Below are 16,561 nucleotides of genomic sequence, written 5' to 3'. Positions count from 1 at the left end.
AATCTACCAAAAATTCCGATAGATTTTGATCTGGTTTGCATCTGATCTTTCCTCGAATTCCAATGTAATTCTTCTACTCACGCCAAGAAATTACATTCCCACCGAATTTTCCAGAGTCATACTAGGGTAGGTAATCAAAAGTTTAACCAAATTGCAGCTCTCCGAAGTAGCGCAAATTTTGAGTGATTTTTTCTCTCACATGGAAATAATTTACTACGGCAAAATTTTATTTACATGAAAGCCACGGGTATAAGCTTTCTGTTAAGTGGTAAAAAGTTTGTATTTGCACCGAATTTCATTGAAAAATTCGATTATTCGTCAACAATGATTTTAAGTCTTAATTTGAGCCATCGTAATCATAATTTGAACCAATTTTAATCTTAATTTGAACTACTAGCGGCAGCAGCTCGAGCATCTCCCATAACAGCCAATTTCGTGCTGAACAATAGAAAAACACATGAATCTGCTAATTCCCATAACTATTTTTCATTAGGCAGTGGAATTTCAACTAAGAATGTTTTAAACTCTTCAGGAACTTGGAAACTAAATTTGGAATTTTTCATCCCCCAAGAGTAAACAAAACAACCACTAGCGCAGTCTGTTGGCCAACACTGGAAGCTCGCCCCCATTTACTAGTTCAAATTTAGATTACAAATGGTTCAACTTAAGATAACATTCTCCAAGTAAGAATTACTCAAGTTTGATAATTTTATGACAAATAATGCGGAACATTATTCGGTTGGTCGATTCTACGATAAATTAGCTTTCATTTGACGTGTTCACATATTGCGTGTGATAGAATGCATGAGCTGTAAGAGTGCTTCGAAAATGTGCTTTCTCTGGGGGGAAACGGATGAAATCACAGTGATTTTTCAATTGCCTGTTTTCCATGACAAAAACGCTTTTTCAGTGCTTTTAAAGTCCATGTTATCAGGTTATATTACGGAAAGCTGTTTAACATATTTTTCGGAACAATTTTTGCCTAAAAAGTATGTCGTTTTAATGAATATCGAAATGGTTCAAATTAAGATTACAATTTGACTAGTTCAAAGTTTGATTTCTTACCCTATAGGAATCCCATTTTAATTCTTACTACCGTAGGCTTAAAACCATTTTTCAGATCCAGTTGATGCGTCCGATAGCTGCATGTCATATGAAAGAAGCCGGCATTCATTGCCATTGTTTGTTATTTGCATTAATGTGAATGGAAGATGCAATATTGTTTATGCAGTTCAGTTACATAATTTCAATTTTATATAACTCATTTCAGTATTATAATGGCCAACTTTTCCGCAATGCTTCATCATGTAACTAAAATGAGTTGCATAATGAATAATAGTTGAATAATGTTCATAATGTGACTCAAATGAGTTGTATAATGAAAAAAAATTATTGCATAATATTTTGTATGGAACTTGATGCAAAACTCTATTTTTTCAGAACTCTTCGTAGTTATCCAAAAATCGAAAATCAACTTTTTGCAACTCGCTACATAAATAACTATTTTGATTTACTGAAAAATGCAAGTAAAAAAAATGAATTATTACGAAATAATTTTTTTTTCAATAGGCTTAGTAGAAAGCTACGTAGCATATCATAAACCCCTACCCCCTAGCGTCACACTTCGTCACAAAATCACAAATACCTCCCTCCCCCCAAAAAGCTATGTCATTTATGGATGCTCCCTAACGGACAATAAGTAAGCTGGCTATTCTGATATATTATAATGAATTTTAACGTTGGACTAATTCTTCACTTGAGAAAAACGGTAAAATACATTGAGAGGTCCAGCAGCCATCAACGGGAATGATTTTCATGTGACATGTGACATAATTGATAGTGGAGCCCGTAAACCCTACCATGTTTCATTCCGGAGTAGTGAAGATAATGTTGTTTCAGCCCTAGGCTGCTTCATCTCTTAATAAGACACAATAATTATTAAATGTGTTTGTGTTATAAATTATACATTCGTGCGTTCTTTATGTTACATGTTTTATTTTAACTTGTTAATATTCCCCGAGTTTTAATACACATTTATAGGGTTCTGGCAGAATAGAGGCCCATGAAATGCAATCCAATATTGATTGCCAATTTTTAGGCCATTTCGGGCAGCAGTTAAGTACTGGAGATGTCAATCTTTCCCTGGCACGGACTTCAAGTTATAAAGCTTTAGTGATGAAACCCGAATCGGGGTGCCCGAGTTCCCTAGACAAAAACAAGCTATGATAGCAGCAGCAAAGACTGTAAACTAAAAGGCGAACTGCCAAATAAAATACAATTCCAGGATTGAATGATGAACCCAAACCAATAATTGAAACCTCGTCATCCTGTGAAGGTGTTATCCATCTGGATAACAGGGCATATTTGTGTTCTGTGTTGTGCTGTGTCCATTTGTGATGATTCTAATTTGTGCATTTGTAAGGTTCTATGTACCGTGATGTGTTAATCCTTTAGGGGCTGTCCATAAACCACGTGGTCATTTTTTGGGACTTTTCGAACCCTCTCACACCCCCCCCCCCCCCCCCCCCCCGCGTGGTCATTAGTCCATACAAAAAAAAATTATTTGTCCATACAAAATGGTCATTGGCCGAACGTGAATCCTGGATGAACTGCTGAAACTGCCGTCAGCTGTCAAAGTTTGTTTTGGTTGCTGTTTAGCCACCATATATGTTGAAAAAATGCAGTTCAGTTTTCGATTGGCATTTATAAAAGCATGCGTAAATGCAAAATTATTACAAATCGCTCTTCATTATGATTTTATGAAAGCAAAACGGTTATGCAAAATAAAAATTATCGTTTGTGACTTCGCCATATTGATTTTATCACATTCGACTAAATTGTCAATTTTTCAGAGTTCTTTTTCACATTCATTTAATAATAAAACAATTTTCAACAGAGAACAAAATGCATGCACTATCTTTTAATAAACAAATTAAGCAACCAACATATGAAAATCATGTTTAGCAAACTCTTACCTTTATTTGAGAATAAATATAAAACTGAAAAACAATTATTTCAGCCAGGGCACATAAAATTTCCTATGTTTTCCCTAACATTTCACTGTAAATCTCAAACGGCACTTAAAAATTTGGTACGATGTAATAAATATACCCCTTTCAAATATAGAAGCACGACACATGAATTTCTTGATTTTTATTGTGTTTGTTTTTGTTGACATATTTATTCAAACCCAAATTATCTGTATAAATTCAATAAGGTAATAAATAAAGTATTTTCTAGTTGATACAGAATTTATCTAGATTGAGTAGCACAAATACGGCAGGCGTAAATGCTGTATTGTTTTATTCGCAGCTTGCATATGGTTTTCAAATGGTTTTCAATGTAATCATTGTGAGACGATTTTGCTTTTAATGCTCGTGAAAATAAACACTTCAAGACACTCTCCAGGATGGGCCAACCAGACATATTTTAATCTACAAGACGTTTTGGCTAGAATAGAAATCAACAGATATTCAACTGGCCTTTGCGGAAAAGGAGCAATTGGCTTCAGTTTTCTTGGATATTAAGGGCGCTTTTGATTCAGTTTCCATAGAAATATTGTCAGAAAAACTGCACAATAGTGGACTACCCGGACTTTTAAACAATTTCTTGTATAATTTGTTGTCAGAAAAACATATGAGCTTCAATCTCGGACAACTGACAACTTCCAGAATTAGCTACATGGGCCTACCCCAAGGCTCATGTTTAAGTCCCTTGCTTTATAATTTCTACGTGAAAGACATTGATAGCTGTCTGGAAGGACAATGCACGCTAAGACAACTTGCAGATGATGCTGTGGTTTCTCTAAAAGGCCCACATGCAGAAATATTGCAAAGACCATTGCAAAGTTCCTTAAACAATCTGTCTATTTGGGCAAGAGATTTGGGGATCGAGTTTGCTCCGCAAAAAACTCAACTGGTTGTGTTTTCCAGAAAGCGGAACCCAGCCCAACTGAAACTCAATCTTTTGGGAATAGAAATCAACCAATCTTTGACTTCGAAATACCTTGGGGTCTGGTTTGATTCAAAAGGCACTTGGAGTACCCAAACTAAGTATTTGGTGCAAAAATGTCAGCAAAGGATCAATTTTCTACGCACAATTACCGGAACATGGTGGGGTGCTCACCCGGAAGACCTCATAAAACTTTACAAAACGACTATTCTCTCGGTTCTCGAGTATGGCTCTTTCTGTTTCCACTCAGCAGCAAACTGCCACCTAATAAAATTGGAACGAATTCAATATCGTTGTCTGCGCATTGCCCTCGGCTGCATGCACTCAACGCATAATGCGAGCCTAGAGGTCCTGGCAGGGGTGAAACCTCTCCAGAACCGCTTCTGGGAGCTCTCGCTAAGGTTTCTTATCAAGTGTGGAGTGAGCAACACACTTGTAATTGAAAACTTCGAAGAAATGCTCAGTCTAACACTCAGTCAAAATTCATGAGAATCTATCTTTTCTACATGTCATCTGATATAAGCCTCCCAGGTTATAATCCTCCTCGTGTACACTTCACCAATGACAGTTCCTCTGTTAAATACGATCTGTCCATGAAACAAGCTGTTCAGGGAATACCAGATCAACTTCGATGTATATCTATTCCTCGTATTTTTAACGAAAAGTACCAAAATGTCAATTCCTGTAAGAGATTCTTCACTGATGGGTCTCGCATTAATGGATCCACTGGTTTCGGTGTTTTCAATGAAAATTTCACCGCCTTCCGCAAACTTCAGGAACCTTGTTCGGTTTATGTTGCTGAGCTGGCAGCAATCAACTTCGCTTTGGGGATGATTTCCAACATGCCCGTAGACCATTTCTTCATCTTCTCGGATAGCCTTAGTTCGATTGAGGCACTCCGGTCGATGAAACCTGTTAAACATCCATCTTACTTTCTTACAAAAATAAGGGAGCAGATGGGTGCACTGGTCGAAAGATCCTACAAGATTACCTTTGTATGGGTCCCCTCACATTGCTCAATTTATGGCAATGAGAAGGCGGACTCTCTCGCAAAGGTGGGCGCACAGGAAGGTGAGATCTATGATAGAAGAATTTCACATGATGAATTTTTCCATTTTGTTCGTCAGAGTTCTCTTCAAAGTTGGCAAAATGATTGGCGAGATGGCCAGCTGGGACGGTGGTTACATTCTATTATTCCTAATGTTTCCTTGCGAGCGTGGTGGCATGGTTTGGATGTAAGTCGAAATTTCATTCGCGTAATGTCAAGGCTTATGTCCAACCATTACTCGCTAGATGCGCATTTACACAGGATTAACCTCGCGTTGAGCAATGTTTGTACTAAGTGCGGTTCCGGTTATGATGACATCGACCACGTAGTTTGGCAATGCCCGGATAATGACGCCTCCAGAGCACTACTTTTGGATACCCTTGAGGCCCGAGGTAGACAACCCTTTGTTCTTGTGAGAGATGTGTTGGGCACTCGCGATGTCACTTATATGCTATGCATTTACGACTTTCTTCGTTTGTCTTGTATAAAGGTTTAATTCTCTTGTGTTTTCTCCCCCAGTTTTTTTTCTCTGTTTTCGTCTTTGTGTTGTTCCTGGCCATCCGGCAGATGAAAAGCCCGCTACAATCTGGTGCTGAATCACTATGAAGACAACGAACACGCCATTACGTTATACCTTCCGGATGAGCTTCAGCGAACCCTTACCCCCAGTCCTTACCACGCCCATCCTAAAAGCATATGTGACCCACTAATCTCGAGCTGCCACGAGTATCCTGGCTCCGTCCCGTACTAACTTGTTGTATAAGAATTATGTTTGTACATAAAATACAAAAAATGAGTTTTGGCTCCGTAAAGCGTTAAACGCAATTGAGCCCCAAATAAATGAACTGGTTAAATCCTTGTAGAATTTAATAAAACTCAAATTGTTACTTGGGTATGTAAACTAATATCACATAAAGCAAGATTCTTCTTTTTTGCATCTGGAGCTGGTCAACATCAAACGTTATCTGTTGGTGTGATTGTAAGTAAGACAATTCTTCAGTAGGTAGTGGCGCAGGGGTGTACATCATTTCATTTATATCAGTGGAAAATTAAAAATTTCCCATCCGTTGATGCCTCCAGGTATTCTTCTTGTGGATGCACCACAATTAGTTCGGAAATTTACACAGGAGTTCCTGATGGATGAAATGCCGTATGCGTGATAATGTTTGCACCATCGTTAAATAGCGTTCCAGTTTTACTTGTGAATACAATGTATTGGTTTTATTTGCAGGCATTTAAGCTATAACTCATATCATAGTAGGCTGTGAATAAAAAGTGTTGATTTTCATAGTTTGACACTTGCATAATGACTAAGTGACAACCTAGCTCGTGATTTGTCCACGCGCAAATGTCGAAAAGTGTCCGTGATAGTGTCAAAGTCAAGATTAACAATTTTTGAGTTTATTTTTTTATTTTGACATTGCCTAATGGTTGACACATTGACACACAAACAAAAGTTAATATAACTATTGATTCTGGAATTTGGTACGGATCGATAGTTTTTCGGAAATCGAAAAAAAACGGATGTTGCGTCCGAGCAAATTCAAGACTTTCTTATATGGCGCTACTCGTAGCTCCTGGATGCCATTGGTAATAATGTAAGTTTTTTTTCTATGGTCGAAGGATCATAAAGGCCACCGTAATTTTCCTTTTCGATATGCCATGCCGTTAAGTCGCTGATTTCGCGTTTCTTTGCCATTTTTCTCATTGTGCGCATATAATTCACCCAAATCTTGTTTTTGGTGGCAGCGATAGCCTTCTTAATCCATGTTAACCTTGGACGACCAGTGGACACCTTCGGGAATGGTTTCCCTTGCTTTTTTTCGGTCTAAGACCGATTAACGGTTCTCCTGAACACTCCTGAAATGTCTTTTTTTTACATTTGCGCGTGGACAAGTCCCGACTACCGCTGCCACTCCTTCATGGTGTAAATTCTAAACTTAAGAAATCGGATTTTTTTTACCCGCAACCTACTGTGATATTAGTTAGAGCTTGCGTGCATGCAATAAAAACCAAGACATTGTGTGTGCAGGTGATATGGGTGATATTATCACGCATACGGTACTTCCAGTTATTTATACAGGGATTCTTTAACCTTTCAGGACGCGCGCCTGTTTTATGCTCATACTACATCGCGCTGTATACGACAAGCGAGGTTTTTTATATTTCCAAACTTTTTACAATGCCGTGCCCCTGAAGGACCAAGGAGTTCCTTCAGAGATTTTTTCTAGGATGCATATATCACTTCTTCTTCTTCTTCTTATTCTTCTTCTTCTGTATGGCTCTACGTTCCCTCTGGAACTTGGCCTGCGTCTCTTCAAATTAGTGTTCTTTGAACACTTCCACACTGATCAATTGAAAGGCGTTCTTTGCCTGCCATTGTGTTGCATGAAGATTGAGGATTCCGCTTGGAATTCCTTCGAAGATTTCTCCCGGATTTTTTTCGGTGCTCCTCCTAGGATTTCTGCAGAAATGTCCTCTGTAATTTCTTCGGTGATTCCTTCGGTGATTCCTTTGGAATTCCTGCAGGGATTTCTCTTAAAATTCCTTCGGGAATTCCTCCTAGAATTCTCTCATGGATTTCTCCTGGAATTCCTTCAGAAATACCTTTATACCTCTTTTGAGGATTCCTGCTGGAAATTCTTTCGGGATTTCTCCTAGACATTATTTCCTGGAATCAAGCTGTAAATCCCTAAGTTTTTTTTTTTCTTGAATTCATTTAAGGAATCCTCTTGTATTTCCTTCTGAAATTCCTCGAAAATTTCAATCATGACTTCCTTTAGAAGTTTCTGTAGGGATCTCTCTAAGACAGATTCTTGCACTACTAGTGATTTCTGCAGAAGTTTCTTCAGGAATTCATACAGCAGTTCCTGCAGAGGTTAGTCCAGAATTTTCTTCATGGATTTCTCCAGGAGTTTCTTTTAAGGTTCCTCCTGGAATTCCTTCTGAGATTCCTCCCTGAAATCATTCGAAGATTGCTTAGTGTAAATAGTGCGATAGGGGCGCATGCTTGGTTCCAGGATGGGCGTACTATCATATATAGTATTCTATAAATCACAATTATTATTTCAATCGTAAAAAGTTGTAACCAAAAACAGTTACGTTATATCGAGGTATGACTGTATGTGTAACTAAACTGCTATTCTCGGTTTGTACAATGAGTTAAATAATCTGTACACGTGGATTTAAAGAGTTTCTGACGTGCTGTTTGGTGTTGGCGACAGCAGTTGAAAACAATAGGAAGTCGCTTCTATATGCTAGATAAACTGTCAACATCGGTCATTGTTTTAACATCTAACTACCTAATGTTGCTCTGAACAGCTGTTGTTTACTTACGTTTTGTTGCCGCTGTAACTCTTATATCACCTGCACCTGATGTACTGAAGCTGCCACTTTTGAAACATCATACCATAAAACTTAAACAGTTTACTCACGTTTCAGAACAATTGTTTCAGGGTTTGTCAACCGATTTTTTTTATCAAATTTTCTTTAACACTAACACTGCACCGAGTTGTATCATTTATTCGACCGTCTTTTCCATGAGGTCTTAAACACCGACACTGAATCAATTCAACTTGCAAAAAATATAACTTCTCATTCTAGACTTCTTCTTTTTAACGAAACATCTAACTCGGTATCCAATCTCGTCACCAAGTCTACACCATCTTCACATTCTTCAATGGACGAGACAGATATCAAGGTCCTCCAGTCAGCCAGCACCCAACAACTCTCTTCCCACGCTTCTTCCGATTTCGCACACGCATCAAGTGCCGGCAAACGAAACCAAAACACAACGCGCGCCAGAGAGAGTGAGAAAAGCGCGATCTACACCACGCGACCGCTAGTCTTCCTTCCCGCGGCGATCACCGACGTCGCGTCCGATGGACCGCGTTTAGAAAAGGTTTCCCAAAACAAAACCCCGAAAACAGCCGGAGAAAAAGCGAAATTCGCAACAACTCAACATCGAACCGCCGCCACTAGAAACCGTAAAGAAAACAAGGTATTTAGCAACGACGATCGCGGTTTTGCGGGCCGTTCCCGTTTCCATCCGGTCCTTTCTACCGAATTGCAACCAGGCAGTGCACTGCCGATGTTCAGTAGAGTGATCCATATCAGAATTTCGAAGAGCTTGTGGGATGAACCATTTTAAACCATGAACGACTTAACAAGTTCTAAATGTAAGATGATAGTCTTGACCATTAAAATTTTACTTTTTCCATGGTAAGAATCACAATTCTAGAATTTCAGCTTCCCCACATAATCTTAGACCACTCTAGTGCTCCGGCGGCAACGTCCATAGAAAAGTGCATCGAAGCGCGCAAAATGTGCACTGCTTGCAAGATTTATCACACGCGAGGATTTTGCTCACTGGAGCGCGATCGCGCGCGCGCACACGCGAACTCCCAACCTAGCACTCAAACGTCAAACCACGACGAAACGACCATAGAATGAAAGTGTCGCGATCGCGAACGTGAACCTTTGCCCGGCGGAAATTCACGAGATCGCCGCGCGCAAGGTTTGTTTTGGTTCGTTCGTACCTTCTCTCTGTACACAAGCGTGGCGGGTAGCGCATGCCATGCAAAAAGTACGACCGGCGCGATCGCTGAACAAAATGAAACTGAGAGCGATCGCCGGTTGCGCTCGAGTGGAAAGGCTTCTCGGTCGTCGTCGTCGCCGTCGTCGTGTTGTGGAACCGACCGAACGACGACGAAAGGGATCGACGCATGGATCGGTTGGAGTTGGTTGCACTGCTGCGCTCGATCGAGGTTTTGGGCACTTCAGCTGTTGCAGTTTTGGAGACCGTCGGAGTTGTACCTACGGACGGAGAGATGCAGATGGGAGCTTATTGCATGCTTGACTGCAACATCTCTTTCTCCGAGGGACGGTGTTTCAGTAGCAAGATTTATATTGAAAATTTTGCGCATGAATTTATTTTCATTATCATTGGAGTTGTTGTGCTTCTGTTAGCAATACCTAACCGGTCAGACTGATGCCTGAGTGTCCTCTGCTGTACGTAGAAGTCGTCTCCATCCTAATCGGTCCATGACTGTGCGTCTCCAATTCCGCACCCTGCAAAGGGTACGCAAGTCGTCCTCCGCTTGATCGACCCATCTAGCTCGCTGCGCACCACGTCTTCTTGTACCACTCGGATGGCTCCCGACATCCTGATGACGTGACCCGCCCACCGTAGTCTCCCGATTTTCGCGGTGTGGACGATGGTTGGTTCTCTCAGCAGCTGATGCAACTCGTAATCCATTTGCCTTCTTCAAGTCCCGTCTTCCATTTGCACTTTTCCGTAGATGGTACGCAACACCTTCCGTTCGAACGGTGTCGGCATCGAACGTGTGACGTCCATTAATGATCTGGGAGTGACGATGGATAGTAAACTGGATTTCAACAAGCACATCACGATGACTACTGCCAAGGCCTTCGCAGTGTTGGGTTTCGTTCGTCGGAACGCGTTGGAGTTCCGTGATGTGTATTCGCTGAAGACTGTCTATTGCTCTCTTGTTCGTAGTATTCTTGAATATGCGGTTCAAATATGGGCACCATACCATAACTCACATATAGCACGTATTGAGAGAGTGCGGCGTTGCTTTGTGCGGTTTGCTTTACGAAGGCTCCCATGGAATGTACACACTGAGACTTCCCCCCTATGAGCACCGTTGTGAACTTATCAAACTTGAGACTTTACAAGCACGCCGAGTATTCCTGCGGAGCATGTTCGCTTACGACATTTTAAATAATCGAATTGACTGTCCTGATATTTTACAACAGGCTAGATTCTTCGTTCCTGTGCGCCGTACCCGTTCTCGTTCCTTGTTCTTAGTCAGTAGGCACCGTACCGTGTTGGGGCAGAATCACCCTCTAGAAGTATGTTTTAATTTGTTAAATGTTAGTGATTTCGATTTTAATGTCGGCCGAGATAGATTTAAAGCCAGTATTAGGAACTTACATTAATGTTTTGTTTTAGTATATGCAGTCTGTACAGCGTATGCTGAAGATGAAGTCAATAAATAAATAAATAAAACTCCAAGGGCGCGTTGGTCCTCTGCACGTAGAGTCAATGTTTCGTGCCCATAGAGGACTACCGGTCTAATCAGCGTTTTGCGTGACGGCGAACTTTGTTCGATCGTAGAATTTTGCGGAGTAAAAGTATGCTCGATTTCCTGCCACAATGCGTCTTTGAATAATCGGCATCACGCCGGTATTCGGCGGCGGCGGCGGCGGCTCAAATCGGCGTGACCAAAATTTTACCAAGAAGTCATAAGCAAAGAAATTGTCAGTACGCTCTTAAATTTTGGAAGAATTTCAGATGGAATTGTAGGAGGAATCTCCGACAAAACAAGGAAGAAACTCTGAAAGATTTGCAGGAGAAATTTCATAAATAATTCCATTAAACCCAAAACAGTTGCAATGAAATTTCAGCAGGAGCTCCCAAAGGAATTTAAGGAAGGATCCCCAAAGGACTTCCAAGAGAAATTCACAAAGGAATAACAGGAGAAATCCTCAAAGGAATTTTAGGAGGAATCATCGAAGAATATCCAGGAGGAATCCCCGAAGAGTTTTGAAGAGGAATCCCCGAAGGATTTCCAGGAGAAATACTTGAAGATTCCAGAAAGAATCCCTGATGAAATTCCATAAAGAATACTAGTAGGAATCCTCGAAACAATTCCTGGAATTCACAAAGGAATTCGAAGAGGAATCTCCGTAGGATTTCCAGAAGGAATCCCCCAAAGAATTCTGGCAGGAATCCCCGAAGCATTTTTAGAAGGAGTCCCCAAATTTCCAGGAAAAACCTCCAAGAAGAATCTCCGAAGAAATCCCAGTAAGAATTCCAGCAGGAAGCCCCGATACTATTCCACCAGGAATCCCCAAAGGAATCACAACAGGAATCCCCAAAGGAATTCGAAGAGGAATTCCCAAAAGGTTTTCAGGAAGAATCTCCAAAGCAATTCCAGGAGAAATCTCCGAAGGAATTCCAAGAGAAGTTCCGGAAGGTTTTCCTGGAGAAATCCCTGAAGGAATTCCAGAAGGAATACTCGAAGGAATTCCAGGAGCAAGCCCCCAAAGGAATCGCCGAAAAAATTCCAGCAGGAATTATCAAAGGAATTCCAACATAAATATCGAAAGGAGTTCCGGTGAGAATCTCTTTAAGGAACCCCCTGAAAGAATTATAGCAGGAATCACCAAAGAAATTAAAAGGAATTCTTCGTTTAACCAACGTAAGTGAATCTGCGAATCCTCTAAGTGTTTCCGAAGATTTCGATTTTGACTTCAACCGATGTAGTTTTGCCGCCGTTGCCGATGAGTTACGTTTTCTGGACTGGGATGAGCTACTACACGGCGTCGGTGTTAATGAAGCAGTTGCAACCTTCTACAGTGCGATCTTCGGAAGCATAAGTAGACATACTCCTCTCCGCAGAATTAACCCTCGTCATTTGAACAACAAACCGTGGTGGAATGCTGAGCTGCGTCATCGTCGAAACACTTTTCGAAAAGCCCGTCGTCGTTACCTGCGTCGCCGAACTGATGACAACAGAGCCATTCTTCGCAGACTTGAAGCTGAATACGAAGAATGTGTTTGTTCATCATTCCGTGAGTACATCCTCCGAATCGAAGACGAGGTTAAGAACGATCCCTCCTCATTTTGGAGATTCTTCAAAACCAGAAAAGACGCGCAGGCAATACCGTCCGATGTGTCTCTCGGTGACAAAACAGCTCACTGTAGCGAAGATTCTGCCGAACTTTTTGCTCACTTCTTCAAGTCGGTGTACAATCCTGACTCTCCCGTGGACTCAACGGAATTGTTGAATTCTTTACCGTCTTACAATATTCATTTTCCACGTCCAACGTTTACCATAGCTGAAGTTACCAGGGCGTTAAATGACGTAGATCCCTCTAAGGGTGCTGGATCGGATAAACTTCCTCCCTTATTTATCAAACGCTGTGCTAATGTACTCGCTTTACCTGTTTGCCGCCTGTTCAACCTCTCACTGTCAGAAGCAGAGTTTCCGGATATGTGGAAGCTAGCTGCAGTTACGCCTATATATAAAGCAGGTAATGTTCATAGCGTTGAAAACTATCGGCCCATTTCGATTCTATCCTGCCTAGCGAAGACACTCGAGCTATTGGTTCACGAAAGAATGTACCTCGCTGCCAAGCCCATAATTTCGCAATACCAGCATGGCTTCATGAAAAACCGGTCCACCACAACTAACCTAATGGCGTACACTAGCTTGCTGAATTCCAGTTTAGAAAAGCGCTGCCAAGTGGACAGTGTGTACGTGGATTTCCCAAAGCATTTGATAAAGTCCCTCATGATCTAGCACTGAGAAAACTCAACGTTCTAGGTTTTCCTGATTGGCTTATCTCTTGGCTACGCTCATACCTGCATGGTTGATCTACATATGTTAAATTGAAATCCGTAGAGTCAACTCGTTTTTCGACACCTTCAGGCGTTCCGCAAGGCAGCCATCTCGGACCGTTGATATTTATATTATTCGTCAATGATCTGAGCCACCGAATCAGTTCTCATCACCTCATGTACGCTGACGACCTAAAGATCTACCGGATCATAAGTTCACTAGCAGACTGTGCCGCTTTGCAACAGGACATCGACGTTGTAGCTTCTTGGTGCGTATCAAACGGAATGGAACTAAATGCAATCAAAAATGTAAAGTCATCAGCTTCAGCAAATCGTATTCACAGTTGAACTTTGCGTACAGAGCAAACCGTATTGCGTTAGACCGTGTGACTTCTATCAAGGACCTAGGAGTAATAATGGACTGCTAATTAAGTTTTAATGAGCACGTGACATCAACAAACGCTAAGGCTTTTGCGGTACTCGGGTTCATTCGTCGAAATGCTTCAGAATTCCATGACGTGTATGCTCTTAAAACTGTTTATTGCTCGCTTATCCGAAGCATACTCGAGTATGCAGTTCAGGTCTGGGCTCCATTTCACGAAACTCAAATTGGACGTATCGAACGGGTTCAACGGTGCTTCGTTCGTTATGCCTTACGTCGACTACCATGGTCTAACCCGCTACAGCTGCCTCCGTACAACGAACGATGCCAACTGGTAAGGTTGGAGTCACTGCGCAAGCGTCGAGTGTATCTTTAACTGATGTTTGTGTTCGATCTTTTGAGCAACCGAATTGACTGTCCTGAGCTGCTTCAGCAAGCTCAATTTTTCGTACCGGCACGACGAACGCGTCGGCGATCTCTCTTCAGGGCTGCTCGACATCGCACCGTGTTTGGACAAAACCATCCGCTTGAACGGTGCTTCAATGCACTCGACGAAGTCGATGTTTTTGATTTTAATGTAAGTAGGGATCGGTTTAGAAATTTTATTAGAATTAATTTAGTATAAGCAATAATCAGTCTGTACAGTGTTTCTGAAGACGGTGACAAATAAATAAATAAAGAGGATTTTCCAAAGCGTTTCCCGGAGATAACTCCGAAGGAATTCCCGGAGAAATCTCCAAAGGAATTGCAAAAGCAATTCCAGAAGCTTTTCCGGAGTAATCCCTAAAGTATCCCACAAAGAACACTCGAAAAAATTCCAGGAGGAATCCCCGAAACATTTCCAGAACGCTCGAAGGAATCCCCAGCAGAAATCCCCAAAGCAGTTTAAAGAGCAAATCTCCGTAGGATTTCTGGCAGGAATGCCCGAGGTAATGCCAGATAGAATCATTGAAAAAATTCAGAAGGGATTCTCGAAAGAATTTCACCAAGAATCCTGGAAGAATTGCTGCACGGATCTGTAAAGGAATTCCAGCAGGAATTAATGGATGAATCCCCGGAGGATTTTCAGGAGGAATACTTGAAGGTATTCTAGAAGGAATCCCCGAAAGAATCACCGAAAGAGCTCTTACAGAATTCCCCAGAAAAATCCAGCAAGTACCCTCAAAGGATTTCGTAGAGGAATCCCCGAAGGATTTCCTGGAGGAACCCATGAAGAAATCCCAGAAAGAATTATTGCAGGTGTGAAGATCAATCCTGCCATTAGGAAATCACCTATTGTGCTGGCCGTAGTATACCAACGGACGCGTCTTACCTGCCGGCTGCTGTGGAACAGGGTTGAGTATGGGCTGAGTCGATATAAAGAACACACAACATAGAGTGGCGCACGGCAGATCGACTCGCGCCACACAGCAGTAATCCTCAAAGCAACCCAAAGAGGAATCTTCAAAGGATTTTCAGGAGAAACCCCGAAGGAATTCTAGCAGGAATACCCTAAAGAATTCCAGCAGGAGTCTTCAAAGCGTTTCCAGCATATATTTCCACAGAATTTCGGAATAAAGCTTCGCAGAAATTCAAAGATAAATTCTCAAAGGATTTTTTTTTTAAAGAAATCTCGAGTCCTGGAGAATATTCCAAGGATTCCCAAGAGGAATCCCTGAAGGAATCACCGAAAGAACTCCTGCAGGAATTTTCAATGGAATCCCAACTGGAATATCCAAAAGATTTCCTGCAGTTTATTTGGGCATAGGAACTAAATGAGTAATCCTCGAAGGATTTCCTGGAGGAATCCCTGAAGGAATATCTGAAAGAAATATAGCAGGCATCATTGAACAAATTTCAGCATGAACCCTCAAAGGAATTACAGCACGGATCTCCTAAATAATTCAAAGAGGAATCTCCGAAGGGTTTTCAGAAAAAGTCTCCAAAGAAATTCTAGGGGAAATCCTTGAAGAATCCCCGAAAGAATTCCAGCAGAATTCCGAAAGGAATTACAGCATAAATTCCAGAAGGATTGCCTGAAGAAAATCCTGAAGGATTTCCAGAAAAAATCCCTGACAGAACTCCAGCAGGAATCTTCAAAAAAAAATCCAGCAGGAATATCAAACGGAATTCGCGCAGGAATGTCCAAAGAAATTCGAAGAGAAGTCCCCGAAGGAGCAAGAATATCCAAAAGAATTTGAAGAGGAATCTCCAAAGCGTTTCCAGGAGATATCTCCAAAGGAATTCCCGGAGAAGTCTCCGAAGGAATTGCAATAGCGATTCCATAAGCTTTTCTGGAGTAATCCCTTCAAGGATTCCAGGAGGAATCCCGGAGGAGTTTCTACAAAGAATACTCGAAGGAATTCCAGGAGAAATCCCCAAAAAAATCCAGAAAGAATCCTAGAAGGAATCGCCGAAACAATTCCAGCAGCAGCATCTTCAAAGCAATTTCAGTAGCAGCACGGATCTCTAAAGGAATTTCAGCAGGAATTAGAGGAGCAATCCCCGGAGGATTTTCTGTAGGAATACTTGAAAATATTCTAGGGGGGATGGATCCCCGAAGGAATCACCGAAAGAGCTCTTGTAGAATTCCCGATCAAAATCCAGCAGGTATCTCCAAAGGATTTTGAAGGATTCCTGGAGGAACTCATGAAGTAATCATAGAAATAATTATAGCAGAAATCCCCAAGGGATCCAACGAGGAATCTCCACGGGATTTTCAGGAGGAATCCCCAAAGGAATTCCAGCAGGAATCCCAGAAAGAATTCCAGCAGGAATCTTCAAAGCGTTCCCAGGATATATTTCCACAGAATTCCAGCATAAAGCTCTGAAA

At 41.4% G+C, this 16,561-nt stretch overlaps 1 protein-coding gene across 4 annotated transcripts in view; it reads right to left on the bottom strand.

Annotated features, from left to right (window-relative positions):
• The window catches only part of LOC109401002 (ras-related and estrogen-regulated growth inhibitor), a 321,248-nt gene extending 311,645 nt beyond the window's left edge, over window positions 1–9,603 (bottom strand). For 2 of the 4 annotated variants that reach the window (XM_062846774.1, XM_062846775.1), the window contains exons 1-2: window positions 9,538–9,603; window positions 8,434–8,573 (exon numbers count right to left, since the gene is read on the bottom strand). The gene's annotated coding sequence lies outside the window, so the exon portion shown is untranslated. Of the gene's footprint in view, window positions 1–8,365; window positions 8,574–9,537 lie in introns of all 4 variants that reach the window. The other 2 variants (XM_019673469.3, XM_062846773.1) reach the window with 2 other exon arrangements.
• Window positions 9,604–16,561: the final 6,958 nt, after the last annotated feature.

The sequence above is a fragment of the Aedes albopictus genome, chromosome 1, assembly GCF_035046485.1.
Source record: "Aedes albopictus strain Foshan chromosome 1, AalbF5, whole genome shotgun sequence".
Lineage (NCBI taxonomy): Eukaryota > Metazoa > Arthropoda > Insecta > Diptera > Culicidae > Aedes > Aedes albopictus.
The sequence above is the reverse complement of the archived record's forward strand: the minus strand, read 5'-3'. Positions and strand labels throughout refer to the sequence as shown.